The 21,587-nt window shown below is 44.9% G+C and overlaps 1 protein-coding gene across 3 annotated transcripts in view; it reads left to right on the forward strand.

Annotated features, from left to right (window-relative positions):
- The first annotated feature begins 3,526 nt into the window (after positions 1 to 3,526).
- The window catches only part of GPBP1L1 (GC-rich promoter binding protein 1 like 1), a 39,296-nt gene continuing 21,235 nt past the window's right edge, over positions 3,527 to 21,587 (forward strand). For 2 of the 3 annotated variants that reach the window (XM_054981140.1, XM_054981143.1), the window contains exon 1: positions 3,527 to 3,735. The gene's annotated coding sequence lies outside the window, so the exon portion shown is untranslated. The remainder of the gene's footprint in view (positions 3,736 to 21,587) is intronic. The other variant, XM_054981142.1, reaches the window with a different exon arrangement.

Genomic DNA, 21,587 nt, shown 5'->3' on the forward strand with positions numbered 1-21,587 from the left:
TCTCAGGAAGAAAGCAAGTTATCTGCAAACAATAAAACCACCACCATGGCAGACACCCTGATAACAGCAAGCTGGCCACCGTGGGATGGTGGTGGGCTTACTTCCCTCTCTCCACAGCCAGCTTGCTCTCCTCCAGAGGCCTTGACATCTCACTCTCTTGCCTGAGTTCCTGTGCCTCATCCTGAGGTTAGCCTGTATGGTGTAGTGATTAAGAACAGCAGGACTCTAACCTGGAGAACTGGGTTTGATTCCCCACTGCTCTGCTTAAAGCCAGTGGGTGTCCTTGGGTTAGTCACAGCTTCTTGGAGCTCTCTCAGACCTTGGGTTAGTCACAGCTTCTTGGAGCTCTCTCAGCCCCACCCACCTCACAGGGTGATTGTCCTGAGGATAATAATAACATAAACGCTCTGAGCGGGTGTTAACTTGTCCTGAAGGGCAGTATATAAATTGAATGTTATTATTAGAATGGGAAGGCAGAGAAGAAAACTCTTCCCCTCACTCCAGAGACACAAGTGCTGACTAAGCTTCTGTAGTGGTGGGGAGAGACCATGCTACATGCTCAAAGGTTCTCTGGTAATTTAATAGGTTATTGCTATATATTTAGTATTAATAGTTTTATCATGTATTATTGTATGGTTTTCAGATGGCACACAAAGCATACAGCAATTATGTGGCTCTTTTGGTTGATGGTAATATGAATGTGGCTCTTCACAAGCCAAAGAGTGAGTATAACAGATGCGAACCAGCTTAGAAGCATATTGAGGCACTGAGGGGCTAGAGTCCCTGGGCCGACAGTATATCTGGAGAAAATCAGCTCCCATGGAGTGAGCCTTGGATGGCAGAGCATTGGGTAAGAAAGCTGGTGATTGGGGCATTCTGTGTTTCCGTTTTCATTTTTCTATGTTTAAAAACATAGATAGGGTGGAGCTGCTTATTTCTGCCAACCTTAGTTCATTCAGGATAATATTCTCCAGTCTGAAATGTTTGTGAGGATCATACTGCCTGGTTTGTCTATCTCATTTATTTTCAAAGCATCAGAAGAATTCATACTTATTTTACTCAGCTTGTGACAGGATATCAGAGTCAGTATCTGTACTAAGAACTACACAAGAGTCCAGTAACCACATTAAAGACTAATACTTATTTCACCACAAGCTTTTCTTTACACCGGACAATTTGGCTATTGCAGGCTAATACGGCTCCTCCTTTTGGTGTAGACAATTGACCGAGTGGTATGTTTAGGGTGGTAGCTGGAGGCATGTTAGCATATTGTGGTGCCATGTGTGTGCCCATGGCTGTGCCGTTAACCTATAGATACAGGCTGTCACCAAAGTTGAAGTAATTGTGAGTAAGCACGAAGTGGCAAAGTTCAGTGGCGAGGTGTGCTGTAGTTTTGTCTGGGAAAATATTCCTGATGGCTTGAAGTCCATCTGCATGAGGTAGGTTGTCAATGGACTGTATTTTCCTGGACAACTGACAACCTACCAGATGACACCATCCTAGCAATTATGGATGTTGAGGTTCTGTACACCAACATCCCACATGTACCACAATATGTTAACATATTCATGGCAGACTTGGAGCAACGCTTCCTCAGCTCCCATCCACTGAAACCACTCCTGTACTTAAGGTTCTTGGATGACATCATCATTTGGACCCATGAGAAGGAAGCCCTTGAGAGATTTCATCAGGACTTCAACAACTTTCACCCTACTATCAACCTGAGCCTGGACTACTCTACACAACAGGTACACTTCCTGGACACCACTGTACAACTACATAATGGACAGATAAATACCACCTTGTACCAGAAACCCACTGACCGATACTCATACCTACATGCCTCCAGCTACCACCCTAAATATATAACTCGATCAATTGTCTACCGCCAAGCCGTACATTACAATCGTATCTGCTCCAATGCTCTTGATCGGGATTCCCACTTAAAAGATTTACAACAAGCATTTTTGGGGCTACAGTACCCACTAAATGAGGTGAGGAAACAAATCGACAGGGCCAGACTAGTACCCAGAAACAGTCTGCTCCAGGACAAAGGTGCTAACAACAGAACACCACTGGTTGTCACCTATAATTCCCAGCTCAAACCCATCCAATGTATCATCAGCGATCTGCAGCCCATCCTGGAAAATGATGCCTCTCTCACAAGCCCTGGGTGGAAGACCTCTCCTTGCCTACAGATAGCCCTCAACCTTAAACAACTTCTCACAACCATGAATTGGCTAACAGTCACCAACACAGGTACCAGACCCTGCAACAGACCCAGATGCCAACTCTGCTTTCATCTACCCAAGAAATACAATTATAGGAACCAATGGCATCAACTACACTATCTCTGGCTCTTACAGCTGCATATATGCCCTCATGTGCCAACAATGTCCATCTGCTCTGTACATTGGACAAACCAGCCAACCTCTGCACAAAATAAGTGGACACAAATCTGACATTAAAAAATGGCAACATCCAGAAACCAGTGGGAGAACACTTCAATCTACCAGGACATTTCATCAAGGATTTGAAAGTCACCGTAGTTCAACAGAAACCTTTCAAAAACAGAATACAAGGGGGAGCTGCTGAATTGGAATTCGTATGTAAATTTGACTCAGTCAGACTTGGAACGAATAGAGACTATGAATGGTTATTTCCTTATCAGAAGTAACTGCCTTTCAGGCATTTTATTAAGATTCAGCTATGGAGGGGAGGAGTCACACCCAGCCTGGATTGTGCACTCCACCTCTTTCATGAATTTTGCAACTGATTTGCATCTGCTCCCTCCTCCCCTCCCCATCTATATATATCTGTCCAGTTTCTGCATACCTTCCATGCATCTGATGAAGAGAACTGTGGTTCTCGAAAGCTTATGCTACAATGAAGTTGGTTAGTCTTAAAGGCACTACTGGACTCTTTACTACTTTGCCTGATGTACGCACAAGGAAGTTAAGAAATATGAAGAGGATAAATTGCTCTGGGATTTAAGGAACTACATTTTAATAGCCTGCATTGATGGCATTATTTGGCAACATTGGGTTTACTGAGCAAACCTTAGAAATGAGAACGAACTAGAAGGTGTGTCCGTGAATTTCTCTGAAGCATAATGACTTGGGGTCTGGTCGGTATGTGTTTCTTGTATTGCCCTTTAAGAATGGGATGAAGTCATCATTGCCAGAGGGGGAAGTGGAAGAAACAAACCTCGGGGTGCTTTACTGTTTGAGAGGCCTTTGCCGGCAGGAGCGTGCCCTGTTACGGAAGAGGCAGTTGAACGCTGAATAGCCTGGAACCTCCGATAACACGCCGGGGCGGGGGCAGTACGCTCACGCATGCGCAGCGCAAAAAGCGTCGACAGCGCGAGCTTCCGGAAGAGTGCTGAGGCAGCACGCCCGAGGCTAATGATAGTGTAAAAGACCGAGCGGGCGAAAGTGATTGCGCATGCGCTCCACTCTCGGCACGGGATGGCCCAGGTGGGTGTGTCCCCCCGCGTGGGTAGCCCCGCCCCCTCCGGCCCCCGGCCGGGCAGGGCCGAGCAGCCATTTTGGGCAGAGCTTTGTTATGATTCGGTCTGGGGAACTCAAGCTGCACGCAGAGTGAAGGGGGCTGAGTTTCGGCCCGGTCCCGCGAGCACGGCCTCCGGTGGAGAAAAGGGAACAGGAGCCCTCAAGGCGGAGAAGCCCGCGTCTCTGAGGACTCCAGGGTACGGGCGTAGCAGGGGTGGGTGTGCAGGTAAGAGGGTCTGGGGCAGAGGGGTGTGGCTGAGGGCCTGGCGTTCAACTTGGGGCTGAGGGAGTGTTGAGGGGTGGACTGTGAGGAGAAGTGTTCGGGGGAAGCAAGGGTAGCGGGGCCAGGGGGGTGGGGTGAGGACCTGCCCGGGCATGTGTGAGGGGGCAAGTGGGGGCTGGAGGGAAGGGAATGCCGTTGGGAGCCCAGGGGAGGGGAGTGAAAGTGGGGCATCGGCTGTGGAGGAAGCTTCGAGGAAGGTAGCTTAGGTGGGCCTCGGAGTATAAAGTTGAGGCGCGGAGTGGGTGGTCAGGGTGGACTGCATTTGGAGCTAGTTTCAGGCAGGTAGCTGCGTTGGTCTGCAGAAGATGAGCACGGTTCGAATCCAGTAGCACCTTAAAGACCAACAAGAATTTTTCCGTTTGGAGGGCGAATGAGCGTTTGCAGGGAACGAAGTAAACAATGAAGTGGATTCTGGGTTGAGTGGAGGGGGGAAGAGGCGTGGAAAAGTGATCGCAACTAATATAGAGTGTAGGGAGATCCGTGGGACGGAGCTGCTTAGGCCTAGACTGATGGGATGGGGAAGTCTGATGCTTGTAGAAGAGGATTTTTTGTGATGAGGGTAGAACGTCGGATTTTTCAAGGAGGGAAATGCTGATTTGTGGCAACACAATTTGTTATGGATTCGTATCATGACTTGATAGCTTGAGTAGACTAATTTACTCGTTTTTTAAGCTGATGTAATGCTTTTAGAAAAGTTTTCACTTTCTGTTATAAGTGCAAAACTTGGTTGCTCAAGAATTTTTTGTTTTTGTTCTTTCATTCCTATGTAAACATAAAATTCATATGCACTGCCTTTTAAAATAGTACAGCATAGTAGTTCTTCCTGAGCAGCAGAGGAAGCACAGTTGTGTCTTGGGAACAGTGTTTGAAGGAAAGCATAAATCAAAGATCAGGCCTGGAGAAAAATGTCATGTGCATTTAACATGGTTTTACCTCCATTTACTTCATTTATACCCCACTTTACTCCCCAGTGGGACCGAGAGTGTCTTCCAAAATTCTCTTTTGTATTTTATTCTCATAACAAGTCTGTGGAGGCTATGATGAGTGTGTGACTGATGAGGTCACCCAGTCAGCTTCCATGGCAGAATGGGGATTCATGGTTTGGTCTCCCAAATCCTAGTCTGACATTCTAACCACTGCGCCATGTCCTGTTCTGGAAAGCTGCCATGAAAAGTTTCAGCTGCCTATTTCCACAAATTAAGCCTATGTTAAAGGCACAGAACATTTTCCCCAGCCTGTCTCTTTTGTGTGTGAAATCTTAGTTGTGTAGTAATGCTGCCTAAAAGTGGCTGTATGTTTTTGTACTGAGGAAATGTTCTAACTGTTGATCATATTGTATTTTCGCTCTGTAAATATCCAAGGTGTTGATTATATTATATTCACTTGCAGTATGTAATCTACCTTGGATCTCAGTGAGAAAGGTGGACTATAAATAAACAAGAATAATTTTTGCAAAGTATGTTGTGGTTCATGCTTGTCTCTATGCGGGCTGAAAATTAAGAAAGTACTACAGTATCTCTGTTTTGTGTTCTTGGATTATCTTTGTGAGGGGAAGAAAAAAGGATTAAGTATTGTATGTGAGCATTTCCAAGTACGTACTGGTATTTACTAAAGTGATTCAGAGTGATTGGTTTAAAGGTGATGCATATTTCTGCCACATTTTAGTGAGAGTCAGTTCTGCTATCTTCACACACTTCTTTGCTAATTAACATTAAGTGAAATTTATTTGATGTTAACACATAAAATGCATTAATATTCTTGCTAAACAGTCGTAAACTGTGACTTGTTTTTGTTTTATATATTTTAGCTTCTATATCTGTTTTCATGTTGTGATCAGTGTAAAGAGAAGTAAACATTCTCAAAGTTAAATGCTGTGTTTATATCAACTCACACAGTGCTTGCAAAAACCCACAATCTGGTAAGCACAAATCATTTGTGCTAGTACTAGGAGTTGAGAATATTTCCTCTCCAGGATGAACCTCCCCATCTCCTTAATTTTCCTGGAGAGGTACTGTTCTGTGTTTTGTCACTGACAAAGATTTAGTGGCCCTTATGAAAGGGCCTTCTTAGTTGAGGCACTAAGATCTGGCAAAGATTTAGTGGCCCTTATAAAAGGGCCTTCTTAGTTGAGGCACTAAGATTTGGGAACTCTCTCTTCCTCCTTTCTTATCATAAATTCTAAAATGTAAGACCATTCTCTTTCAACTGGTGTTTAGGTTGATTTGAAAATTGCTGTTATATTTTGCTGTTTGGGCATTTATCAATTTTTTAAATTTTAAGCTTTTAAATGCCAGTTATGGAATATGGTAGTTCTATTTTATGTGGCTTTATTGCTATATTCATCAATTGTCTTATTTGTGGCTATATTTATCTCTTGGAATGGTTAGAACAGTGCGCCAGGATGACCATTTAAGGGAGTGTTTTGGGCTTCCGTGGGAGGGGGGAGTTACTGAAAATTGCCCCTTCTCCTTGCATCCACAGATATTCTGGGCGGGAGCCATTGCCTATTTCTTTTAGTGGGATAACAAAAATGATTTGGTATTGGAGGTTGAAACAAAAGTAGAGTGTAACTTGAAGGAGTAAGTTGCACTTAAAGTTTTTTAGAAATTGATCATGGTTCTATTGCGTTAAATGCACATGTTGGAAGAGAAGCCAAAATTACCTCATCAATGAATATGGCCAGTATTCCAGTCAATATTACTCAATATTATCTATAATTAGTCAGCATCACTCTTGGTATTAATGTATGTAATATGGGCTGCATTCATACAGCTCTTTGTTCGTGATGGACATAAACACAACTTGTTGCTTTGCTTGTGTGCCCCCTTCCTTTTTTCCTTGTACATGGAGTACTAGTGAAGGCTTTGGAAACCAACATTTAATCTCCTTTTGTGGGGAGGAAAGAAACTAATTTGCTTTGGCACCTGTATTTAGATGTCACAGCAGTTTAGAGTCTGATTCAAGGCTTCCAAAACCAGAAATTTTACTCCGTGCCCTGGAGCAGGGGGATGGCATGCATAGGCCCAGGAACAAGCTGTGTGTATACCTATTGCAGAGGGGGTTTTGGTGATGTCTGATTTCAGCCATAATCTTACAGATTTGATAGTCTGGGTAAAAGAAATTTAATGGGTGAGGAAGAAACTGTGTGCCCCACAAGTGCATAGTTCTGTGTATGCTACATGTAGACATTAACATAAATTGCATTGTATCAGTGATGGAAGTCTGCATATGGGCCTACTACTATTGCTTTGCAATGTGGTAAACATGTTAGTTTTACTTTATGCAGTGATGTAAGGTGCAAACATAGTTTCAGGTGCTGATTCAGAAGAAGCAGTTTTAAAAAACTTGAACTAACATGATGTCTAGAGAAGACACAAGCATCTGAGACATTACCAAATGTTGAATAGTTTATAAAGTTGCATTTGAAGGACAGACAATTTGCAGGAAAAGTCTCCATGTTTGTGTATGTACAAAAAGCTGGGCATTTTGAAGGGGAAGGAAGATACTTATGAACATCAAAGTCTACTGAGTAAGACCTGAGTAAGAATCTACAGCTCTACTTTTTGCAGGTATTTGAAGGCTGGGGTTGATGAGAGATGCTATTGTAATGTGGCCTTTAAGGGGTACTGAGTCCTTTTGGGTAGTATATTTTTGTATGCACATTGCGTTTTTAAAGCTGCATTGAGGCCTGAGTGTGTTTGGGGGGGGGGAGTGTGCTAAAATACTTAAATATTTCTTATTAAGTAATTTCACACTGACATTTACAATGCCAGGTTTTAAAAGCAGTTATTCTTAAAAGCAGAGTCTGGTGTATACTGTCAGTAATTACAGGACTGGCTTTTTCTGATGTAGGCAATTGGAACTAGTTTTGCCTTTTCCTATGTGAGTACAGCCTGTGCTACCTTTTTGCAGCCCCTTCAGACATATTGAATGATAGTTGTGTTAATGATATAGATAACTTTCCCATGATTGATGTTAGAAATAAATACACTGCAAGGGTAGAATAAGTATAGACATTGCAGCTACATGGTAGCTTCCACCCATGTGAGAAGTGCAGGGAGAGGTCCTCCTGACTGTCCCATTGACTGGTACAAGAAAGAGGGCCTTTTTGGTGGCAGCTCCTCACTTATGTAACAACTTTCCCAAGGAAGTGTACCTAGCCTCCTCACTTTTAAACTTTATAAGGCAGCTGAAGACAATTTTATTTATAACTGCATTTGATTAGTTTGCTGTTTATTGATAGTTTAAATTGTTATTTTAAATTGAGGTCTTTTAATATATTTTGTTGGTTGTAAGCTACTTTAAATGCCATAAGGTAGAAAGGCAGCTAATAAATGTGTTAAATCAAATAGTTCCCAAGGAGTTTTGTGAAACTGTGTGATTGAACTGCTCCACTGGTGGAAGTTATAACATTCAAGACCTCATAGGCATACACCATGGCTGAAATAGAGAAGGAATCAACTTTTGCTTTGCTGACCATTCTGTTAATATGTACAACAACTTTAGTTTATTAAACATACTTTAACTCCTATAAAGGAAGAGTTAAGCTTTAGAAGGAGCAAGACAAAGTACATCTATAAAGAGGTCTGACTTCTGGATATTGTATAAGTTCTACTGCAGTAGGGAAATAGAAAAGAGCAACTTTATTTAAGATGCAGAGCTAGGAGGAACTCAAGAATACTTGACTCCTGGGGAAAAAAAGAATTGTGTATTATTCTTTTGAATATGTGCAAATGGCCGAGTGCCCTGGCCTGCATAGCTCAGGCAAGCTCAGTCTCATCAGATCAGAAGCTAAGCAAGGTTGGCCTTGGTTAGTAATTGGATGGGAGACCTCCAAGGAAGACCAATATCGCTATGCAGAGGCAGACAATGACAAACTACTTTTGTTAGTCTCTTGCCTTGAAAACCCGGGGGGGGGGGGGTCACCATAAGTTGTCAATGACTTGATGGCACTTTCTGTCACCACCAAGTGGTAAAGTATGGCACATCCTCTTCAATGAGTGAAGCAGAAGTATCTGATACTTGTCATTTATAATTATATGATTGGAAGCAAGGAGACAGGGCATAGAAAATACATGAATCACCTTATTCAAAACAAAATACTGTGAAAACAACAGGCCACCAGATAATAGTGAAACTGCAAAGAATGAATTGAAGCATTAATTTAATCAACTTTGATCAAGGGTTTTGCTTGCAGTGTTCTTTATTCTTGGTTTAGAATTTTAAAAGTATATAGTGTGTTGTTGGTAATTAATGTAGGTCTTATTTTGGCTTAACTTCTGGCCCAGTTGTATCTTACTGTTTTTTTCAGCTGTGTGTGTACATCTTGAAAGTAGTAATTCAGGTCCAGGTGTAGCTGTACTACAAAAGATTGCTTAGCTGTGCATAATGGTTTGCTTTCAATTAGCAAGGAATGATTCCCCTCTCCATACACACATGCCGTTGCCACCCAGAATATCCTGGAGAAACATGAGCTGACTGTATTTACTTGAAATTTAATGTGCTGCTTCTAAAAAAAACAGTTGGGGAGCTTCATACATTGAATGTAATAGTTCCAGGTGTTCACTCTGCCTTATTTGGAATTTAATAGCAACCAGCTTAATGCAGTTTCAATTTAATTTAAATAGCGAAATGAGCTATGTTTGACTTTGTTTAAGGATGAATATACCCATTGTGGTGGTCAATACCATTTATAGTTTATAAACATAATGTGAAGGATATTGGACAATTCATGTGAGTCCAGAAGCCAGGATATTAGAGTTCAGTAAGACAACCTAAGATTCAAATTTCAGCTAAACAATAACTATTGTAAGTTGCTTTGTGAACAGCAAAAATAATGACCTGCTTCACAGTGATAGACCTTACAATGATATGTTGTTTCACACTGGAAAAAGCACTACAAGCCCTACTCATTACATCTCTTCTTGGGTAGAGTTTAAAACTTATTGGAATGTTTGTCATTGTCACAGGCATTGATGTGTGTTGGTAAGAGTCAGGATATCTTCTGTTCCTTGTACTGTGTAGTGGTTAGACTATGATCTGAGAGCCCCAGATTAATATCCCACACTGCCATGAAAGCTTGCGGGGGTGGCTTTGAGCCTAACCAATTTTATAGGGTTGTTGTGAGGATCAATGGAGGAGAAGAGAATGATGAAAGCTGCTTTGGATCCACGTTGGGGGGGAAAGGTGAGGTATAAATAAAGTAAATAAATAAAACTAAATATATTGAAGGGAATATATTGAATAATATATTGAAGGGAACTGTAGGGGTTGCAGACCATATATTGGCATTCTTCATATAGATGTATTACACTACCACCACTCAAAGGTTCCCTGTTGATGGACACTGAGCCACACACTTATGCTATATGTCTTCATTATCAGATTTTCAAGAAGGCTTGCAAAACCAGAACATAAGCAAAATGAAAGTGATATAACATGCAAATAAAACCAAATTAAAATCTATCGATCTGGCAGATGACTCCAGAATCTGGGGTACAATTTTGCTGTGTCTAAACTCTATAGCCTGTTCACTTTCATTGGTTCTATGGAAATCAGTATAATTTATTAAATACTCAGGTAGCCTCTTTCTGAATAGCTGCCCCTTCACCTACGTGTTCCTTTCCTGAGTGCCTATTTGGAACTGTGGTTTTATCTTGGGTACTGACTGTTATGTGACTGATTGGTTTGGTAGTAGCACTGAAAGTCATTTTGCCTGTTGCAACAAGGCCAGATCTGCTGCATCCACATTGTCAGCAACAGATAATCATCTATCCATTCCCTTAATGTACATCAGCCACGTGTAATTAAGTCACAATACACTGTAATCTATATGTAAACATTTTGGGAGCTCAAGAAGGAAAGGAGCACTTGTTTAAATTTTTTAATGGGGACAAATATTGGGAGCTGATCAGAGTGCCCCTAAATTCTTTTAAAACTAAAAGAATTGATGAATGCAGTAAATTTGCAGGGATAAATTTTCCGGTTATAACATCCCTGGTTATAACTTGTTAATACAGATGAAGATGGATAGCTTTTGGTGGTTGTTATCCAATATGTCCTAGTTCCAAGGCTGGTAAAGATGGTGAGAGCCAGTATGGTGTAGTGGTTTGAGTGTCAGATTAGATATTGGAGACTCAGGTTTGAATCGCCACTCTGCCATGGAAGCTCACTGTCAGCCTGGCTTACCTCACAGGTTATTGTGAAGATAAAATGGAGGAGAAGAGAATAATATAAGCTGCTTTGAGGCCCCATTGAAAGAAAGGTGAAGTAAATAAATAGGGTATAGAAAGGCTTTCAGATTGTGTTGTGGGGAGCACTGGAGTTTCTTAGAAACTTTTCAGGAATCCAGTGAGAACACTGGTTATGATTTTTTTTTCTAGAAGAAAGCTTACCCATCAAATTTCCCTTGAATCTCCAGTTCCTGTGAACTTCTTGAATTTTTTAGAGGGCACTAAATGATGATGGTTTATGGTGAGGCTAGACGCACACTAGTCAGTATTTAGGATTTCCCAGTAGGCAAGTTCATTTGGAAAAGGTTAGCTTGATAACCACTGGTTAAATCTTAAGTTGAGACGTGCTCACATATTCACTACCTTTCACCAGACTCATTATTCTGACTTGGCAAGTCATCTCTGAAGTTTCAGTGGAAAGGATGATGGAAAATCTTCCTCTGGAGTTCCTCTTGAAATTACAGATTTAGTTACTTCTATTCAGCTTGAGAAGCACTCTTCAGTACATTCTTTTCTGAAGTGATAAGTTCGTCATTGGTATTCTGTTGGTGTTCACATGCTTGCTGACTAGAAAAAATTCTCTAGCTCTAAAAGTCCACAAGGGGGCATTCCGCCCCAGCTGGGCATGCGCAGGGATTTCCCAGGAAAACAAGAGTTAGGGGAAAGAGCGCTCCTATTCCTCTCTGTTCTTCTTTCGCTGCTGTCAAGAGCTTGATAGGCAGCTCTGGCTGCCAACCAGAGAGCTCTCATTCTGCTCTATGAGACCAGAAGGGTACATAACCCCCAGCTCTCAGGCGAGTGGTTTCAGTTTCCAGCAGGCAGTAAGACAGGAACTGCTGTTGTGTTTTCAGGCACAGCAGGAGGTATTTGAACCTTGTGCTTGAGATTCCTGTGCTTCAGGGTGGTGGATCAGGGCTCTGACCCCCACCCCAGTCTCTGTGCCACTGCCAGGCTCAGGAGCCAAGTCTAGTAGGTTTCTCAGCTGAGGGCTGTTCTTTAGAGCACCTATCCCAGCTGGGAAGATGCCTTGGTGATGGGTCAGGTGGTGGCTCTGACCCCACGCTAATCTCTGTGCTGCTGCCAGGCTCAGGAGCCAAGCCTAGTTGGTTCCTTGGCTGAAGGCTTTTCTTTAGAGTTCCTGTCCCAGATGGGAAGGTGCCTGGGTGGTGGGTCAGGGCTCTGACCCCACCCCAGTCTCTGTGCCACAGTGACTAATACAGTGCTACCTTACCAAACACAACACCCATTAGCACTATGAGGGTTAGAGTGAGGGGCAAGGGTGGTCATGGGGGGAAGAAGTCCCAAGCCCATCCTGCTGGCCCACCAGTGCTCAGCACTAGTGTGGAGATCTCAGAGGCGGAGCCTCTTTTTCAAAATCTATTTGTGGGGATCAAGGAGGAAGCAAAAGAGTTGTTAACGTTGCCAGAGAAAGAGCAGCTGCGAAAACTTTTTGAGGAGGAGGGATCTCAGGGTGCATCAGGGGATCGTGGAGAAACATCCAGCTCCTCCACATCCCAACCACTTGGGGCTGCCCCTGCCTGCAGTCCACCCCTCATTCCGTCCTCCCAGGCCAGCCACGCATGATGGTGGTTAAGCCTCTGTCCTGACCCACCAACTTCCAGTCTCCGTTTCAGGCCCACACTTTGGCAGCACTTCCTGACCCTCCCCAATGACCCCTGTGTGGTGCGTTGTCGGGCCTGCAATGAGCTGGTGTGTAGGGGCTCGGACCCCAAGCACCTATTGTCTACCACCCTTCACAGGCATCTGCAGATGCACCACCCAAATCTATTACCTGTAGAGCAACGAGAAACATCCAGTGGGGGGACGAAGAGGGCTTCTGAGCAGGTAGAAGGGAGAGGGGAACAAGAGTCCACCCCAAGGAAGAAGACTCGCACCAATAACTTGAAGTGTTTGGCATTCTCTGTCTCCCATAGAGTTAGATAATTCCATCGGCTCAACAATGTACCACTCTTTTGAATTTTTTTCTCCTCCAGTTTATTGCGGTTTTCATTTTAGTGGTGTACAGGAGATAATAAATGCTAGGTTACATAGCTTAACTTTTCCTTGAGATATTAGCATTTTATGTTGAGGCTCTAATAGTTAACTTCTGCCTGTGTTAAGAGTAGAACTCTATCTATTTGATAGGAATCTCCTAAATAATTAAGTGAGAATTCTTATTCAGTAGCTGTGAATTTGTGTACCATTACACTCGGCATCTGTGAAATTGCCAGTTGTAGCACCAGTGGCCCAAACTATATATTTGTAACACAACACCAGCTCTGTCTACCTGGTATAACTGCAGCGTTTGTACAGAGGTGCTGGCAGTAGCAGTATACTAACAGCACAATCTTGAGGGGGGGAGTGAAAGTGTGCTGGGAGCCGACCAGGAGTAACACCAGAGTATCCTGGACTTACGCCAGCATAACCCCCCTATGGCGGAACGGTGGCCTGGCGCAACCATGGCATAAGTCCCTGTGCTGGCGGGGCATGACTTAGTCGGCTCCATAAGCTCTTCGGGCTCGGAAACGCCTCTGGCAATCACAGAAAGTTACACCCATAGGTGCCCATTATGTGCGATAAGTCAGCTAACCCCCTCTGTACCCAGCCCTGCCCAAGCAGCCCAACAGAGCATAGGATACTGACTAATGCGAGGACCAATTTGCTTGTGCCCCCATGGTGGCTGAACCCCTTAGTTGGCACCCAATCAGTTTCCTGGGCACACTACATACTCTCTGGCCGGGGCACCCATGGCCCTGGATGAATAGGGAGGTGGCCAGAGGCTTTGCTTAACAGCCTCCTGTGGCAGGAACTTAGAACGTGAGGCAGGAGAGGAAGCTTGTGGTGGTAGGGCAAGAGTGTGCAGGGGGGACTTTGCAAAAAAATTTGGGGCATGCCCTGCACTCATATGTGTGTGTGGGGCGGGGGGGGGGGGGAGCCATATCCAGGTTGTCTAACAACTACCTCTGGAGTTCCCTTGCATGTTACTCGTCTCCCATGTCCTGGCTCGGGGAGGGACGAGGATGCCCCAACAGGTAAGAAGGAGCTGGGGAGGTAGCTTGCCCAAGTTCACTCATTCACACCAGCCTCCTATTCCCCCCCACCTGTACCCCCCCAAACGCCAGCCTCTGCAGTGGAAGCTCGCTGGGCAAGGCTCTTTCCTACCACATAGGCAGTCAACTCAGGAGCTGTGCTCACCACAGCTGTTTTGGGGGCTCCTCCCATAGTCCATGTTGGGGTTCCAGTCGCTCCCTTGGTTGGGATCTCTTCCCCCCCCCCCTTGGGCAGAGGACATTGCGCAGCTCTGGGCTGTAACGACAGGGTGCTTGCTCTCATAACTCCCTTTGTGATGGTGTTTGTGCGACCCCTCAACTGTCTCCCTCACAGGATCAGAGCTCCAAGCAGCCATGGGAGGAGAATAGCCATATGCAGAGCATAAGCATCTTCCTGCCGAAGAGGTGGCCATCATCTGGTTGCCAGTAGCACCTGTGATGATGGAGCCATTACTGCTGTCTCTGGACATGGACACCCTTCCAGGACGTTGCAGACCTGGCCGTGATTTGCACGAGGCCTGGCCCCTTGCTACACAGATGGCTGTTTCCCTTCCAGACAGGTCTGACCCCTCAGGAAAGCCAAGTAGCATGGCTATTCTAGCCCCCAGTGACCCTTTCTGGATGCCATCTAAGCCCAGCCCACAACTCAGCCTGCTCCTGAGAAGGCAACATGAGGAATAGCTTTCATTGCTCTGACTGTGTGAACAAGCACAATTCCCGTCCTGGCCAAGGAAAGTTGGCAACACAGACATTCTACTGTCCCTTGGCAGCACAATAAAGTCTGAGTCTGTCATAGCTGCTGGTGCCCAGGGTAGTTGTCTGTAGGCCACTACCACTCTGGTACAGGTTTCAGAAAGAAGGGCCCAGAGCACCCCACTAACACCTTTTGTTGATTCTTTCCCAGTAGGTTTGATTTAGTACATGACCAAATGAGGCATGAGGACCCAGGCAGAATAATAAAGAACTTTATTTAAAAGGTTTATTAATAACGGTTCTTAAACTTGGTAGATTAAAGAAAATAGTAAAGGTTGGTGAACAAACAAAAATAAAATACCCTAACATGTCTAACTAGACTGCTCTTAACTGTCCTCTAGTTACTGGCTTCCAACTGTCTCACCCCTTCTGGATGAGGGAACACTTCGTCTGCAGCAGCCTCTCCTCAGCTGTGCTCTCTAGAAGTGAACACCCTCCCCCTGTGATGAGGCCTTTTATCTCTTCTCTCAGGAACCATCTCCCTCCTTTCCTATTGGTGCAATTTTCCCCTCAGAATCCCCTCTTATCCAATCACAGGGGCCAAAGGGAACCTGGGAAATGTAGGCCTTGCAGTAACTTGAGTGCAGGCTTCCCCAGAGCCACTAGGCACACTAGGCCGAGGCTCATAACAGAGTCAGACGCCTACTCACTCCCTATCTGTTTCTCTGCCCACGCCTGACCGAGGCCTCCCCCTTGGGGCAGCCCCACAGCACATCCCCAGGGATGGCTGCAAACCTTGGGCTGCCAGGGAAGTGGCCATGAAGGCCCACTGGGTGGCTCCAGCCCATTGAATGATTCGGGGGCCCCTCACAGGGCGGGAAGCCTGGGTTTTTGCCCCATGTGGACCCTGCCCTATTCCGCCCCCCTCATGTGGCTGGGAAGGGAGCAGAGCAGGAAGCAATTCTCACCGACAACACTGCTGGGGCCTGAGATGCCAGGCAGATGGCTGTGGTAGTGGGGGCAGGCCGGTGCACACACCGCACACATACGGCCATGGTGGGAACTTTTTGTCCCTGGGGGGTTCTTCTCTTCACCAGTAAGAGTAGGGGTTTGGACAGGTGGCTGCCCATCATTCCTCCAGTCTGACTGGGACTGTTAACCCAGGGAGTACGGAGGAAAGAACGAGGTGGTGAAGGGTTGAGGCTCCCCTTGGATTGATGCTTCCATGTGCAGTGCTGGCCTGGTGAGGTGGGAGCATGCTTTTGGTGCTGCAGGCATGCATCAGCTCCCTAGGATTATCAGTTGGAATCTGACCAGTCCTGGGATCCTGAAGGCTGCCTGAGCTGGATGAGACCCCCCCCCCACTTATGGCCTCCCTGGCCACCATCTCTGTGAGGCCCTTGTGGTCTCGGTGAGTGGCCTGTCCGCCCCAGGGCAAGGAAGCTGGCCAGCAGCTGTGGGGAGCCCAGGTTGGCTGTGGCAGCCCCAGGAACCCACTTCCAGCACACACCTCCCTGCCAGGGCACAAATTAAATTGGTTCTTGCCATAATGACTCCCTCATCTGCATGTGGATACCCCTCTGTGCCGGCAGTGCGGTGGAAGTGAGGAGCCCTCCTCATACCCATGTAGATGTGTCTGGGTGAGGACAGCCAGTCCCATCCAGTGATGTCACCAAGAATATGGCTCCCAGCCATGCAAGAGAGAAAGTCAGTGACCCAGATCCAATCGGGTGTCTCAGTGCACTGTTTGCTGAGAGCACTGTGGGCCTAGGGCTGCCACGAGCAGTAATGTGGGCTGGCTCCACAGTCAGTGACCATAGAAGAGAGGTTCAGACGGACCACCCCATGACTGCCATCCCCCATGTCGTGAAACGGTCCTGCTGTTCAGAGGCTGCCACACCAAAGGTGCTCAAACACCTGCTCATGGTCTGCCGTGCCCCTGTCAGGTTGCTCCACTACTGGCCCAGGCGAAGTGGCAACCTAGGCCCCATCCCAGGGTTCTTGTCTTGGTCCCTCCATCGGGGCAGTGGAATCTGCTGCTGGGGGACGATATTGTGGAGCATGAAACAGACAGCCACAATAGTCACTACTGCCATGAGCTGCATTGCCTTTATGGTGCAGGCATCAGAACTGTGTCCTCAGCTGGCCAAATGCCCTCTCAGTGACCATCTGCATCCGGCGGTATGCTTGGTAGGCATAGTCTGCTGGTTTGTACGAGGGATATGGGGTCAGAAGCTATAGGAAGAGTGGGTAACCCCAGTCACGTGCATGAGTAGGGAGACTGTCAGCGGTCAGTGACCCCCCACAGCAGGCTACTTACCCAGCAGCCCCCCCCCCACCGGCCACTTACCTGGCAGCCCACCCTTGCCTTCTGGCCAGGCAGCTAAAAGTTAGTTCAGGCTGGATACCATGAAGATTGGGCATCGCGGACGCTCTCGGAGAACGTGGTCACCTAGTCTGCGAAGATGCCCTGGAGGTTGCATCTGCACCTTGATGCTATGGTGGTGGTGACCTGGGGCTCCTCCTGTGGGGCACAGAGGGCTATGTGTGTGCAGTCCACTGCACCTGCAACATTTGGGAACTCAGTCTGGTTGGGGACAAGTGCAGCTGTCTTTTTTTTGTTTTATTACAACAATACAACATTAACATAAAATACAAATATAAAGAGGGTATGTCTTCTTCCTTGTTCCCCTTCCTCCTTTATATTTGTATTCTAAGTGCAGCTTCCTTTGTTGAGAAGCGGACCTGCTCTTGGAGGTGGCTAGGAAGCCATGCAGACAGCAGATCGTGGAGGACTGGGACATCTCCAGGACCTCCAACTGCTCTGTGTCCATCCTGCAGTTTGCTGGCCAGGGGCAGGGGGTGTCTCTCTCATAGGGCATTCCCACACAGTGTGGCCATGTTCCTATGTCTGAGGGCGACATGGCTGTGGAGTGCTCCAGGGGGAGCAGTAGCCAGCGGCAGCTGAACTGTACCAAGGCCAAGAAGATGCTCCTGTCCAACCTGGCAGTGGAACATGTATGTGTCACTATCGTCATGGCCAGAGGTTCCTTGGCCATCAGTCACCATCAGGCTTTTTGGCACATGGTGGATGAGCAGGTGTCAGCCCTGTGGCATGCCATGTGGATGGAGTTGTCCACTATGAAGCACTGGAATGACTCTTTTGGCACCAGCTCAGAAGTGGGTCCACGCGGTAATGGCTCAGCACCCCGTACAAGTGAGTAGTGCTGGAGGTTTTGCCCTAGAGCAGAGACGGTCATGTGGGTGGTGATTTCTCCTGTTGTGGGTGGCATTGAGGTCCACACTGACGAGATCATGACCAGAGGGAGCAGTACAGGCTGGGGTTGGGTCTGGGTCTCAGTCCCCCTTGCAGGCTGTTAGCAACATCACTTCTCTTTTGCTGGTGAACTACTTGGCATGGGGTCCAGTTCAGAGCCATTGGGTGACACGGTCAAGGGGGCCACCCTGCTGTGGACCCCATGCCCAGCACCCCCCCCCAAGCCAAAGAGGGAACCAAGAAGAGATGGAACTGGCCGATGTGTTGGGGGAGTGGATGAGGCCATCATAACATGCTTTACTTTATTCTTTATCAATCAACATGCATATGCAGTGAAGAAGAAAAAATACCAACTATGACATACAATATACCATTTCCAGGGTCAGGGTTTAGTTTCCAAAATACAGGTCAAACCTTGCCTCAAATTAAACACCAAAGTTCATCCTTATAGGAGCCACTTCACACATCATGATTATTCTTCTACATAGGAAAATATATGTACCTATCAAGTTACTTGTTGCTGAATGGCTCCCCCCTCCCACTGTCACAAAGTGTGAGGGAAGCAAGAATGTAAAAAGTTGGCTTAAAGGAAGAGGAGGGGAAATGACCAATGCAAAGGGCAGGGGCAGGGGCAGAGCATCTCTGATACCTATCTTGGCTAGACTGTGGCTCAGGGTATCAAAAGTAATTGAGAGGTCCAGAAGAATCAACAGGATGCACATTCACTGCAAAGGTCATCTTTCAATGTGACAAAGGAAGATCAAATCCCCAAACCTCGTGGGATGCTAGACTGCAGTCGCTCTCTAGCGAATAGAGGTTTTGAAAGGTTTATAATACTTTCAGATGACTATGTATACTCTAACTGTAGTCAAAAAAGAACTAAGATCTGTATTCCATGGCAGTTAGATAATAATGTGCCAGAAAAGCAGTTCTCATCTTCCTTATTGGTTTGTGTGTTTTTAACTCCATTGGTGTGTGACTTTTCTCACTGTTATCTCATAAATGACTGTCTTTTTCTTATTTATTCTTTGGCTTCAAGGAAATCTTGTGTGCAAATTCATGCTCTTTTATGACAGCACATAAACAGCTCCTTTAAATCAAGCAGAAAATGCCTAGATTGAAGACAGTGGGATTTTATATTATAATCATGCTATTTGCATTTGGTGAAATAGAAGTTTAAAAAATCATGATGTATTCCATCTGGGGATATTTACGTCTTTTGCTGGGCAAAAGAAGCCAGAAAGGGGGAGCAGTATAAGATCAGAATAAGGACTAGTTGACATCTTGAATATCCAGTGTACTGGGGTAAAATGCAGAAAATCCCAGTCTAAGGTGAAGTAGGATCATTTGCATTTGTAAACAGTGCCCTTTTAAACTACCAAGCACATCATTAACAGAATCTTCTCAGGTTACCCGATACTTCAAGAACAGGTATTGTATGCTGGCTTCAAACCAAATAACTCTGTGCTAACCTGTGATAACCTGTTGTATAGAGTAGCATTTAGGTGTATGCTTCATATTCTTAAGAATTTTTTTTAAAAAAAACACTTCACTGCTCTACAGCTTTATTTGCCTTTTAAAATAAATGACAGACAGAATAAATAAGTAATGTAGTGTTCGAATGTATATTACTTAAATTAACTTTCAACTTATTTTAGTAACAATTTTTTGTAACCATTGATGACTTTTCAATATGCGATAGTTCTAAAGTTGTCCTTCTGTGATTAGTACACTACTCATACAAGATGCAGTGATTTTTGCCCCTTTTCTTCATCCTACTGTAGACTCCTGCCTTTGAGAAGTGCAAGGGGATGCAACAAGAATACATGAGTTGGAAAAGTGGGCTCTGTGAGTGGAACTCCACTTAGAATCCTTGAGATCTAACTCAGTTTATTTTATCTGTTTGCTTAAAGTTCTGTTCAGATTGAGGTTAGCAACGCTGTGTTCCTTCTCTGCCTGTATTTTTGACAGTTACTAAGCTATATGATATATTTGAGAGGGCTTAGTCTTTCTGAAGTGAAATTCAGGCCTTAAAGAAGAATTCAGGCCTTAAAGAAGAAAAGTGAAGAATGGAGTAATATTTGTGCTGTTCAGGAAACCTTAAATACTACTTTGACAGATGTGAAGCCTTCTGTAACCTTAGCTTAGTGATTACTGACTTGTAATTTCTGCAAAAGTAAAATAGCAAGCCCTTGTTTTGATCTAAAGTGAGTTCTATCCTTAGTAATATGCTGGTATTCTGAGGTATGCTGGCATTCTGAGGTGGTTATCTGTAACCTGGTCGATAATGATCATGGTTTTTTAGTAGTTGCTAGGCTTCCTTAATTATAGGCATTTTGGTAGCAAGTGTGAATTCAGCAGAAAATGAAATCTGAAACTTTCTCAAGCATCTTTTGAACTGAATTGTAGGGATTGCCTTTATTGTGTAAATACTGACAAAGGAAGCGTCTCAACATATGTATATATTTCCAAAAGGTAATACAAAATCTTGTATCTGCCCTTTTCTTGGAAGACTTGTTGAAGACACTGGAACTTCGTTACGGTTAAATTATCAGTTATGAAAGCAGTAACAGTGACTTACCCTCATGCCGATTAGGGGTTTCTACTTACTTGGATTCACCAGGTATAAAAACCCCCACCAAATCTGAAAATCTGAAAATTGATGTTCAGTCATGGCTTGAGCAAAATGTAGAGGCGGGGATAAAAAGAAGTGTAAATAGGAAAGGTTCAACTGAAATGAGGTATTCTCCAAATCTTCTTGATTTTCGTTGAATACTTCTATACTAGTACTGTGCTAACATAATTCTAGCACACCAGAAGATTTATTCACCCATAGTTTATCACACTTCATCCTCATTTCGCTTCTAACAGCTTCTTTGGCATCAGCTTTCATTCCCCCCCCCCCACTTTTTTTGTCTTTGAGCTGAAAGGTTTCCAGTTCTGTTCACAAGAAGTGGGTGGTGGTAGAATGTTTAAGATTCTTACTGCAATCTAGCAGAAATCAGATCTTTGCAAATATTTGTATCTTATAGTGGAACACATGGCAAAAAATGGCTTGCATCCAATCAAATATCCATACATGTAGGAAATTCTCTCCTCCTGCTGCTCCTGGGGTGTTCCCCATCATCCTGAAGCAGCACTTCAGCCTGCAGCAGAAGGGGGGAGGTCCATCTTTGTGTGCAGAATACTGACTAAATATAGACAAGTTCAGTCAATTTTTTGCTGGCAATATAAGTGCATTGTCCTTTCCCTATATCTCTCTGTCATGTCTTCAACATCTAGTTAGCAACATGATTGTTGGATATTCTTCATAGTCACTTTTCTGTTTGCCAGTACAGTTGTCATTGCATTCACTTTTACTGTGTCCTTTGTCAGAGAAGTCAATTCATAAAAAAGACAGTCAAATACTACTGAGCAGGTTGCTTTCTAATAGCAAGGGTCTAGGATTTGGGTTATTATGAGTTAGCAATAATTAGAAAATACAGTAATATATAAAACTCTGAAGACTGAAAAATGAATCTGGCTGCTAAATTTTTGATCTGG

This window comes from Eublepharis macularius, chromosome 5 (genome assembly GCF_028583425.1).
Source record: "Eublepharis macularius isolate TG4126 chromosome 5, MPM_Emac_v1.0, whole genome shotgun sequence".
In the NCBI taxonomy this organism is placed as follows: Eukaryota; Metazoa; Chordata; class Lepidosauria; order Squamata; family Eublepharidae; genus Eublepharis; species Eublepharis macularius.